Here is a 13,361-nt window from a genome sequence, read left to right as displayed (position 1 = left end):
CTGTTGCAAGTGTGGTTCTCTTAAATAAAATTTTGTAATAATGTGTGTAAATATTCTCAGTAGCCAGATTTCCATTCTTATATCTTTATGCAAATTTTGTCATATTACATCAAAGATGCTTGGTGGAAAACGATTGGTCTACAAAAAAGAGCTTATAAATATCTAGTTCTATATCTATCTAGTATTCTATCTAGTATATATCTATCTAGTATTATATATTGTTGTCAGATATCAGATTCAATCTTTTTATCAACTGTTTTCTTTCAAAATTTATTTCAATTAGTACAGGTTGTATATTTCTTTTAGAAACCGACTGATCGTAGACTTCATTGATCTGAGCTAATGCACCAGAGAATTTGAGAGAAAAATATTTATTCACCACCTCAAAAAAAAAAAACAAAAAAAAAAAAATACTAATAAGCTCAGATCAATGAGGCCTACAGTCAATTGGTTTCAAAAAGAAATATAAATCTGTTCTACATTAAAAGAAAGAAAACAATGTGCAGTGTAAATGCTCAGCTTTTTTACTGCATCAGGTATTTTGTTTTTAAAAAGGAGGAATTAACATAAATTCTCTTTTAGGATCTTTGCCAGGTCTATACAAACAGCAGTGACATGGTCACATGATAAAAAGGCATTGCAGTAGTTCAGTTTCATTAGACAACAAGTGCTTTCAAGAGGCCCTTACTCTAATCTTAATGTTCTTTGCTCTAATAATAACGAAATAAGCCAATGAGCTACTGAAAATATACAGCAATCTGTAACCAAATATACCAAATAAATAAAGAAAGAAATAACCGTCTGATGTTTCAGCATCCTTTGCACTTCAAAAGCTATCCATTTGTGACTCCAGGCCCAATAACTCTCCAGATAGCTTGCTTTTACGGATAAAAAGGATTGTGGAAACAACTCTAAGTGGTAATTTCAACTCATTTGTTTTTCAATCTGGATAGTTGTGTGTTTGCATGTTCTATGTTCTTTTATCACCCCAAATAGCAGAATATAGTGTAATGAACACATTGAAAGAGGGAGTGCAGGAATAATGATGATCATATTTTTCCTTTTTCTATTTTGTAGTTTACTTCACAGCTCTGTGGTTTAGCATTGATTATCAGGCTTAAGGTTTGACTGAGTGAGTGAAGCACCCCTGTGTTACAAAATCTGCAGAAAATAACAATGAAATATTCATCCGAGCAAATAGAAAGCCTTATTCTTTGTCTTACAAAAATCAAAAGTAAACAGCCTTCTTTGACTGTATTTAATAAGTGCTGATGCAATATAATAGCCAGAAACATATGCCAGAAACACATTCTTGGCAAACATATTTTAAGCATCCAGTCCCGCTATACAAACTGTTATACTGATGGTAAAAGAAAACTAACCATAAAAGAACATTAACTACAAATTAATTAACTTAAATAAATTGTTATAAAGCATTTATTAGAAATAGTTTCGTATAGACTATACCCAAGCAAACACCCATTGTCAGGGGGAAAAAAGTTTGAATGCGTATATCTGCTAAAAGTTTACTTTCTTACTTTTGTACAGAGCAGATGGCCTTACATCTAGACTAAAAGCAACACATTTCTGTGGCTGTGTAAATAATCATATGATACACTTAGAACTACAAAAACACTTGGGGCCTCCAGCCCACCTCCACAATATTGGTTTTGTTATATCTGAAGGGGCTGGAAATAAAATTGAAGTTATTATCTTCAAACGGTTTTGGCACAGGATTCTTGCACGATCATCATAACCTCCCTTTCAAGCCATATTCAGACCACTTTGGTTATTACACTAAAAGCACCATGAATGAAGCCTTTTGTGTGAACACAAAATCAGGGGCCAATGTGCTTTGATTTCTGCAAGATCTGCCATTAGTTTGATTTGTTTGAGTGTTCTGCTTTCTCATCGCATAATGACACAAGTATTTGAGGCGTGTTGAAGGATCTTAGATTGTATGTTATCAGTTTTTCGCTTTCCTTTTGTAGGTTTGACTATTTATGTTGCTATGTTAAAGATGGTTCTATAGAAAGTGGCGATTTATTTTATTCATGACACTGTTTTTCCCTGCTTTCTACACCCCTATAAAAGCTGATCTATGATATCATTTTGGGTCATGACTATATAGTTTTAGTATATAAATGTAAATCAGTTTGAGGTACACAAATGGAAATGTCTGTGAATGGTGTACTAATATAAACACCTACATAGATGACCTAACAATTACCCTAGTGACTTGAAGGGATAGGCAATGGCCTTTCTAAGTTCTGCTGGGAATGTGAAAATACATCTTTATTCTTATGCATTCAGCCTTTTGCAACCGGCCATGAACTGGTGGAGCAATGTAAAAACACTCTGAATGCTTGGCATATAAGTCACATTAGCCGCTTTCACTTTTCTGAGATTTTCAAAAAGAGACTCTTTCTCTTGCAGGGTACAAGGAGCTCTGGTCTGTCTCTTCTTCATAAATAATTAACACACAAGTGTTTAATGCTTCAAGCAGAAAGAAATCAATGCGACATTAGTCCTTTTAATCTTTAAGTGAAATGTGTTATATCTTAAACTTGAGAGGATAATTATCAGAGAAGCTGATGGGTGAATACCTTTTTGTTGAGTAATGTGAATACATTTGTCATACTCGTTGTTCATATCTTGTGCACATACCAACACCTTAAGCATATAGGTCTATACACATATGATTCATAACATTATGATCTAAAAATTCAAATTTGCTTTGAGAGAATTTTAGCAATATCCCTAGTTTCTTACAAAATGATTTCTTCCCTCTAAAAGAAAGAACATTTATTATGTGTTTATTCATTTTGATAATACAATACTTCATAAATGACAATCATTTTGATAATAAAACAACATTCAGAAGTTTGGGATCAGTAAGATTTTTTTTTTTTTTGACCGAAGTTTCTTGTGCTCATCAAGGTTGTATTTATTTGATCAAAAATACAGAAAAAAACCCTGTTATTTTGTGAAATTTCAAAATTTAACATACTTTAAAATGTAATATGTGATTCAAAGCTGAATTTTCAGCATCATTACTCCAGTCTTCAGTGTCACATGATCCTTCACAAATAATTATAATATGCTGATTTATTATCAGTGTTGGAAACAGTTGTGCTACTTCATTGTTTTTGGAAACTATAATACTTTTTTCAGGATTATTTTATGAACATAAAATAAATTTAAAAAACGTGTTTATTCAAAATGGAAATCTTGTGTTACTACCGTTCAAAAGTTTGGGGTCTGTAATTTTTCATTTTTTTAATTAATGAATACTTTTATTCAGCAAGGATGTATTAATACAGACTCATATTGTTAGAAAATATTTTAATTTTAAATAAATGCTATATTTTTTTTATTTTATTTTTTTTTTTTTTTTTTACTTTTTAACTTTTTATTCATAAAATAATCCTGAAAAAAAGTATCATGTTTTAAAAAAAAAAAAATATTAAGCAGCAATTGTCTTAATTGTTTAAATAAATCCTTAATGAGGCAAGAGCAGGGGCGATTCTAAGATTTTGATTTTAGGGGGGCTCAGCCCCCAATAAGGGTATGATTAAAAAATATTATTTTACTATTAGGGTAGGGTTGTATACTACTAACCTTATTGCAATCCACTATTCCATTGTATTCCCTGTATTTCATATATGGGAGTAGGAGTACTGACTGAGCCATATAACACTGTAAAAAAAAACTAATACAGTTTTTTTACATGTGACCAGTCACTGGAAAATTTTGAATTGGGAATGTAGATTTTTTTTAATTTTTTTTTTTTTTTTTTTTTTTTTTTTACAATAAAGACTTCCTGATTCAGTATTAGGACATTCATGTTTATCCTTTGATGATACCACTGCTTTTTCTTATGAAATGTACGTGGAAATTGGCAGAAAATTAAAACAACATAAGGGTTCAATGACTGCAATGAATCTTGGGAACACAGTGGTATTGTGTGTGTGTGTGTGGTGTGTGAGGCTGTCTGTTCTATTCTCACCTGACTGTTGCTCATTTGCAGACCTACTCCCGCACGACAAAAAAAATGTTGTATATCCATCTACAATGAAATATAAATTATTATATTTTATTTTTATTATTATTATTATTATTATTAATTTTTAGCTTTTTAGCCTTTATAATCAACAATACGGTTGGTTATACATCAAGTCAGCCCCTGAACATTTATTTCATTTCAAATCATTTAACTAACCAGCTAATATTCATTAAGAATATAGACAAAACATGTATTAATGTAATTGTCTATTGGCAATATGTTTAATCTGTTCTATATTTATTTATATTTATTAAAAATAACATCATTATCAATTTGCCACTTCTATAAATCAATTACTTAAAAAAAAAAAAAAAAAATCACAGATCCCTTTAGCCTACTCTTACTCTAATATATGTATCATGATACACTAATGATTAATTATTACTTAATACAAAATTATGTTTAATAATAGAAAACAAAATAACTCCACATGATGTTTCTCTCTCTGTGCCATTTAGTACTTTCAGACAATGATGTGTGTCGTTAATAATTTATTTTGCATGGCTGCATAATGTAATGCCGAAATACACAATAATATGTTTCAAAACATATTCAAAAATTTCAAAAAGTAAATTAAAATAAATCATGATCGTTGTCTAAAGTATGTTTTCATGGGTGTTAATTGCTTCATTTTTTGTTGGAAGAAAAAAAAAATCTGTCACACTGTGATAAAGGCTGAAAGTGAACGCAGCGAAGACGTATTGGTATTGGATGCGAGAACACACACACCACACGCACACACGCACGCACACACACACGCGCACACGCACACACACACACACACACACCTTGTACTCTCTGATGTTCGCTCTGCTCGGCGCCCCTGTGGATTGAAAAACGCGCTGAATCCATGCAGACTCAGATAAGGGGAGGAGCCGGAACTTGATGCAGCTTGCCACCGTCTCAAATGAGATTTTAAAGGGGACTGAAGCGATCACTAATTAATTAATCAAATAATTTTTAGGGGGGCTGGGCATAAGTTTAGGGGGGCTGAAGCCCCCCTAAAAAAGGCCTAGCGACGCCCCTGGGCAAGAGACAAGAAAAATCTTACTGATCCCAAACTTTTGAACTATAACAGCAAAGATTAGAAACAGACTTCAAGGTTGTTTGGTGACAGATAAAGACTGCATCTGAACATTCATTAAAATGCTGGATTAAATGCAACCCAGTACTGGGTGAAATATGGACAAACCTAGCAAATGGGTTGTTTTGACCCCACCTTCTGGGTTGTAACCCAACTGCTGGGTCAAAAGAAAAGGCTAGGTTTGATCATATATCTCCCAGACAGTACTGGGTTACATTTAATCCAGCATTTTAGTGAATGTACAGACGCAATCTTCATGTATTTAAAGTCCCAAGCAGACATGTAACCAACCCTGATTATTGCATATTGATTTTCTATGCTGATGTTACATAGATGGACATTTGATATCCAGCTAGAAGCAGATCTTGCTCAACCATATCAAAATTCCTGGCACTGATCCAGATGTCAATTGTGACTGAGGTCGAGATGAATTACAGTGGGGATGTGCTGCCCCTGGTCTGGACACCTGAAATTAAATCAAACTGATGGTGCTAAGACACAGCTACATCTCCCTAGATACAACATGACCGCACCTGAACCGCTGTCACATGTCACAGAAGTTTTATAGCTGGACAGAATCTACACAGAACACATACGCCATGACTAGGCCAGAAAACATCAATACAGCACAATCACTGTGACTGCTTTTTTAATGATATGTATGAATGTATAGCCCTACACATTTACTGTATGCCAAAGATGTTTCATTTCTTTCTGTTTTGATCGCCTCAAAAGATTTTATGAAGTAGATGCTTAAATGAATATGTGAGAAGCAGGAGGCTCCTGAGCTGTGAAAGAACAACCTCTGAGCAAGAAAACCATCCTCTGGGTTTCTATGAACCTACAAAGTGCACTTGTGTAACAAAAATATTGCATAACTGGACGACTGTGACCCAGTTTTTACAGTATACGTGAAGACATGCACCTCAAAGAAGCTCTGGCAGATGCCTGATAAAATGAAAGTCCTAAATGAAAAAGCTCGCCGTTGAGTCTTTGTGGCTTCTGTATGTGACATCTGACATCAGCTAGCTGACATATTAAACAGTCTGGTGTTTGGTCAATACAGCATTTCAACCATGCTAAAATACACACTTATATAGTTACAGCATATGTATATTAGTCTAGCATTTGTGACAGAATACTAAAACATAAATAAATAAATAAATAAATAAACATTCAGGGTTACAGTAGGACACTTCTAATAAAAGTAAATGGGCCAATTTTTGGAGAATTAAAACGCGTTTATATTATTTTTTCTTTTATAACTTGGACATAATTTTTGTGGATATTCTAGGGTTTATGGTGTTGCGTTGTCATGGTGACAAAGCTGTAAAATTAGATTTAACATTATAAAGAAAAGGTTAGCAAACAGTTTTCACACTACAATCATGTTAGCATGCATATTGCTTATGTCCGCTGGCTATACTGAAACTGTGAGATTTTAAAGTCAGCATGAAATGAAAATTCACTCTATCCATTTCCTAAACTATTCATCCATATATGTTTAATTTTCTTTATTATCAGTATTATTATTTTTTTTTTTACCTCATAATGTTAAATCTAAAGTCATAACTGGATTTTCTTTATACCTCTAAAACTGTGGTAATTCCAAGGCACTTTTTTCATTTATAAATACATTGATACATTATCAGTTTATATTGTTAATATGGTAATGCAGCAAGTTTTTATTATTGTATTTCACTTTTATTATTATATATAAATTAATAGATATCAACTTTAAAAGTACTATAAATCATAAAAAGTATAAAAGAAATGTAGTGGAAATTAATTTTTGAAGAAATTATTTCAGAAATTCTGTTGACTTGTACTGAACTTGAATATTCATTTCATTTTAAAAACACTGACGCTTTAGTGCCTCAACACACATTTCTGCAGGTTAAACTGAGTATATTATGCCTGGCATCTCGAGGCACGTGTCTTCTCTCTCCACTCGAAGCTTATTTGAAAAGTAAGTAAAAAAAAAACATTTGCCTGTGGTTATTTAGAATACGTGTAGCCCCGCCATGCAGCTGTGGCAGCCTTCGTTCAAGCTCAATTAAGCTGCCCAAGGTGTTGATAACCTCAGAAACTCGCTGCCTACTCTGCCCGGATCCAAGCCTGTGGAGGACGGGCATCACTGAAGCGACTGTCATTAATCATTGCTGACATGGGCAGGCGTGGCTTCCTGCTGTCCACACAGAGGACGGTGAAGCAGCGGCGCACCGGCTGACACTAGGAGACAGGTGCACCAAAGAGGCAGAGAGTCATCGTGGCAGACAGCAACAGGAGACCGCTTAATGGAAGAGAGCATTCATGCAACACTTCACTTCCTCCGCCACAATAATCAGAGGGAAAGAGAGGGAGAAAATGAGAATGTGTTTGAGAACTCTCATGGATTACTTGCCAACGTTTGTAACGACAAGCCGGAAGCCTCCCTGGGCACACGCACCAGGGCCACTCCATCACATGCTGCCAACAGCTTTTACTCACACCAGTAATAAGCTTTCATATTGGTATACGAATGCCACTGCCGGCCATCGCTGTGGATGCATAAGCATTCCCACCACGGTGAAAAAACACGTCTGTCATTGTAGATGTAGTTTTGGTGACACGATACTTATTGATTCTTGAGTGGCCTATCCAGTTGGGGCAGTAATATGGGGACCATGTTAAATGACATGCATTTCAGTACAAAGAGACAAGGAAATGTTTCATGCATTCATAAGTTTGCCCTACACCTTTGCTGTATCTACATTGTCATAAAACTGATCGACATGCTAATGGCAAGTGATTTTTTTAAAACTCTGGCATGATATTAATGCCATACTACGAACATGATTTATACTAAAATGTTGCACCTTATTAAAGGATTAGTTCACGACCAAAATAAATATGTCCTGACAATTTCCTCACCCCCATGTTTTTTGAGGTCTTTAATGGGAGCCAACGTGTTGAAGGTCCAAATTGCAGTTTCAATGGGCTCTACATAATCCCAGCCAAGGAATAAGGGGCTTATCTAGTGAAACAATTGGTAATTTTCTTAAAAGAATAAAATAAAATTACAGTTGTGCTTAAATTTATTCAGTGAGGAGAATAGTTCGAGTGACCAGACACTCTCCAAGGATCACAGCTGGAGATATTTTTACTGCCTTCTTTGATCATATTTACCAGGAGTATGAATAGGTTTGAGCACAACACTGTATTATACTTTTTAACCATGAATGAAAAAAAAGTCATGCAAGGTTAATTCTTCATCTATTTCAGTTCAAAAGGGTAGTGAAGGGCAAAAAACTCCATCTCGTTTTCCCCAACAACTTCAAATGGCCTGACATAATTGTATTACCTATTTAATAAAAAATTTGTTGTAAAGGGTGTCTAACTTTATTTGCACGTTTGCTTTGTAAATACTGGGTCGATATTTCTTCCTGCATCACAAATGACCTTTCCAACATGAGTATGCAATGTGTGAGGTCGAGCTAGTGCTAAAGGAAAGACATTAACATCTTGGGTGACATGGGGATAGGTCAATTATCAGGACATTTTTATTCTGGAAGTAAACTAACCTTTTAGGAAAGGTATGCTTTAACTTCTCTAAACAATCTGACCACCCTTCTTGCTTGGTGGTGTCACGGAGTCACCAGTAACACCTGCCACACCATCAGAGTCGAATCACCCGACTCCGCCCATCCGCCCATTATCACCAGATTACTGAAGTCACCACACCTGCACCCGCTCATCACTGCAACTTCTTAAGCCCACACTTCCTTTCACTCTCTGTCTGGTCTCGTCAGAGAATCACCGACTCTACTCTCTGTGCTACTCTTGGAATCATCTGAATACCTGACCGTCTGATCATCCTGCTTACCTACCACCATCTGTCATCTGTGTCCTGTCAGTTCCTCCTGTGTCCACCCTTTCTCTGTATAGCAAGTATCCTCAAGTCATCCTCTTAACATCCCACTCAGCTCAACAATTCTTCTGCAAGATTGTGTGATACCATCTTCTGTCTCCATAATTCCAATAAACATCTACTTACCTGCATACCCTTTTGTCTCCCTCTTCTGTCCGTGACAGGTGGACAATAAAAGATATGAAACCATCAAAATATGACTTAAGAAGCAACACAAGACCAAAATATTGCATGTAGGATCTTTAGATGTGAACTAGGGATGCAATTAATCTGAACAAAACAAATCGTGATACATTATGTGACAACATAAAAAAAATGTTCTTTTTTTTTTAGAATGAAGCTTGGCCCTGTAACCATTTACACACGAAGTTTACAATCAAGTGTCTCAAAGTGGCTTGGTTCACAGTAAATGCTCTTCCACCATATGATCTAAGGTTGGGTCTTATCCACCTTATTTTTAAACATGAAGCAAGCCATTTTCTGTGATTGCGTGAGACATCCTATTCATTTGTCACTATAGGATTTGGAAACATTTCAGGAGTTTAGAAGTCATCACCTGATTGGATGAATTCAGCAGTATATCTGGAAGACGTGCCCACCTGCAAACAAAGATGTCATGACACCAAACCCCCTCAAGGAAGAAGAAAGCCATCATGTTTACAACTGTAACAATAGCACTTATCAGTATCAACTAAATGCTGGATTTTCAAAGGATGTGAAATATGTAACATTCGCAGAACAGACTCTTTAAAATACATCTAAGAGTTTTACACACTGGTCTTTGTAAAATCTCTGTCCCCTTATTTTGGGGACATTTCCACGCCCCTAAACATGACATTGCACAAAACGAAAAGTGATTGTTTTCTTCGCCTGTCATTTCTATGGCTTCTTGGGCAGTCCTTGATCATTCAAAGTGTCCAAGGTTCCCAGACCTTCTGCCGTCAGTCTAAAGGTCTGGCTACACTACACAAATAACTAATATAGAAGAGAAGCTACTAAACGCTATTTAGGAGTGAAAAGATTAAACTAATTGCACTATAAACCAGCATTTATAATTGCTACAAGCTGTTTTGCATTTTCGAGCATGCAGTAGCACATATAAAAGACATTTTTACCCTTCTGTCATATGATTCTATAACTGAAAGAATGCTTCAGGCATGGTGGTGGTACTATAAATGCTGTGCTACAAATAGACTTATTTCTACTTCTCCAAGGTGGAAAGAAAGAATAACTTTATAAAGTGAAACCTGTCGGTCTGACCATGTCATTCTGTCATCAATTCTGCCCCCAAGACAGGAGGTTACTATAGCAACTGCCTGGGTTAATAACCCCTCCACAACAGTGTGTCCATGCCCGACATTTTAACACATGATATATATAATTTCCATCCATGAAATATGGGAATGGTTTGTCATAATGGCATAACAAATACAGGCTCTTGAGAATTGCAATGGCTGATATCTAAACATCTGCTGTCAAATCTGACAAATATTCATACTCCAGTAGTGTGAATATATTAAGTAAATAAGGGCATGAAGGAACATCTCAGTTGCTAGTGCAGTTGGAGAATTTTGCTCAAGAGTTTCTCAGATATTTCTTCTCTAGAGTTTCTGAAGAGATCTCAGTGTCTCAAACTGTGCAATCAAATGTCAGTTTTAAAATGAACATATTTATGAAATTTAATTTAATTGTTGCAACAAAAAAATGAAACAAATCAAAATGTTTAAACTGTACAAAAATTTTTGCAACAGGGTGCGAAAAAAGACAATTCCCAGAAAAAATAAACAGAAAAATAAACAGAGCTTATTATTTGAAAAAAAAGTTAATTAACCTGAGTTGAATTAAATGTAAATGTAATGTTTATTTAATCATAGCAAAAAATACATTTACTTAAATTTAAACGTAAATTATTTATGTTTAAATGTAAAAGTAATAATGCAAAATCACAAATAAAATGGACAGAAATAAATCTGGTCAAATAATATTTAGTTCGATCTTCTGAGGCTGGTAAACACCATTTTCTGAAGGTGTTGCATCATCATTCCAAATCATTTGTTAAAAAAGAAAGTTTTTTCATTTTTCAGGCATTTTATGCCCTATTTTGTACCCTGTTCGTGGAAAGTGCCAACATGTCTCCTGAGCTTTGAAAGAATAACCTCTGAGCAAAAAAAAAATCTTCCTTTGGGAATGATTCATCTGATGCAAGCCAAAAAAGGAAGATGTTTAACTTTATTTATTATTGAAGGGGAGTTAATATCACGCCATCTCAGAGAAACATTGCCTTTCTTTCAGATGTCCCTTAACATTCAGCCCTGGGGAGTGGATAGGGACAGGTTTTATTGTTTACTATGACTGCAGGCAGCATTTTAACCCAGCATTCGAAAGCATACAAGCAAAGCTGAAGGCTGGCCTCGGGAGATTTCAAGGGTAAAGCGTCTATTTAGACTTCCCCCAGAGGCTCATGGGTCAGACGCAGACACAGTGCATTTACCTTTTAATGGAGGCATTAATAGCTATAGAGCTTTATTGCTATGCAAACTAATTAAACATCTCTAATAGAGGTTTAGTATGACACCTTCATCAAGTGCAGACCTTACTCTCTCCGCTGGTTTGTACTTGAAGTGAAGCTGTATTTTTTTCAAAACTTAATCGATTTTTTTCATCTTATCTAACTTCTGAATGAAAAATTTCAAATTACACTGTAACCAGCAAGAAACGAGGAGTGAGAAAAGGAACATGTCAGTTAAGCTTAGCACATTCATAAAAGCGAGACATTGCGTACCATTCCTGTTTGCGCTCAAATACATGGTGCATTCATTGTAGTACATTTCATGTGTAATCTGAGGTTTACCTTCATTCTACAAGAGTAACAAGGCTGTATCAGTTGAAATCAATTGTGATATCAGGGCTTACGGCCTTGGCTAACTTGTAAGTGTCAGTAGGAATCAAAATTCTATTATTTTCCAAACAATCAGATAAAGCTGTATAAAAAATCCAATGCCTGGCCTCTGAAAGGGCTTGTTTGCTGTACCTGATTGAACCCGCTCTCTGCAGCCTGGTTCCCGTCCTGTGGGACACGCTCAATTTTCCACAGGCTTATCTTGCCAAGGTGGCCAATTTTTGGGCACTTTTGCAGCTTGGCTTTTTGCGATATGACCCAATATTACAAACACAGGTGGGGACAGTTGCGTTTGTTGGGACCGTTTTAGGCTTATGGGAAGGGTCTAAATTATAAAATGATGGCCTTGTAATTGATGCTCCAAAGTAAAGAATATGTTTAATTTAATTTTCGAACACAAAAGTATGAACACAAAATGAAAAATCACTCTTTCCCCACTGAAATTTTTTTGAATAGAAACAATTTTCAGTCAGAAATTTATATGATTAATTATTAATTATTATTAATTAATTATTTATTCTGTTAATTTATTTAAAAGAAATAGCATGAAATTCTGAAATTTAAAAACAACCAATTGTAAAACATACTGTTTGTTTGATTTTACAATGCATATGAAAGTGAATGGGGACTAGGTCTGTCTTTTTCATTTTCATCTTGGCTAATCTATTTATTTAATATTAACTACTGAAGAGACAAACAAGTCCTTAATAGCTTCTTCAGTCAGCTAATACTGACTGAATACTTCAGTTGGCATATCTTTGGCACATTTTGTTTATTTTTTTACCCATTAAAAAACAGCTATGAGGTGTGTGATACTCCTGACACTGCACATGGTTTGAATAAACCTCAGCTTTGTACTGCTGCATTAATAAACATGATCCACTAAAGCCACACTTAGATTTATCCTAATTGCTTCATTAAAAGGAGCATAACAAATGTTTATTCTGGATAATACCACTTTTTAGTATTGTAGAGCACAGTATGATTCTAAAGCTGATGTACAGACATCACTCATGAGTGCTGTATTCCATTATTCATTACTTTTTACATATGTTGACTGTTTAGGGCTCACTGGAGATGGACAGCTGTCTGTGCACACTTGTTACACACTGCCATCTACAGGAAATAACGCGCAATTACAATAGTCAAAACCACACAATTTTGATACCAGTGACTCTAACAAGCACATAAACACAAGCAGCAACTGTGTTTTTGGATATGAACAGTGGCATAACATTATATTGTTCTTTGAAGTACCTTGGAGAAAGTTATATAAATAATCATCACAGGCTTACAAAAAAAAAAAGGCTTCGCCATCCATGATTACTCGCATACCCTGCCCACCCTTCAAGAACTGTAAACATCCAGAGTGGGGAAAAGGGCTCAGAAAATCACTTTGGAT

Source organism: Carassius auratus, chromosome 6 (assembly GCF_003368295.1).
Source record: "Carassius auratus strain Wakin chromosome 6, ASM336829v1, whole genome shotgun sequence".
Classification (NCBI taxonomy): Eukaryota; Metazoa; Chordata; class Actinopteri; order Cypriniformes; family Cyprinidae; genus Carassius; species Carassius auratus.
Note: the sequence above shows the minus strand (reverse complement) of the source record.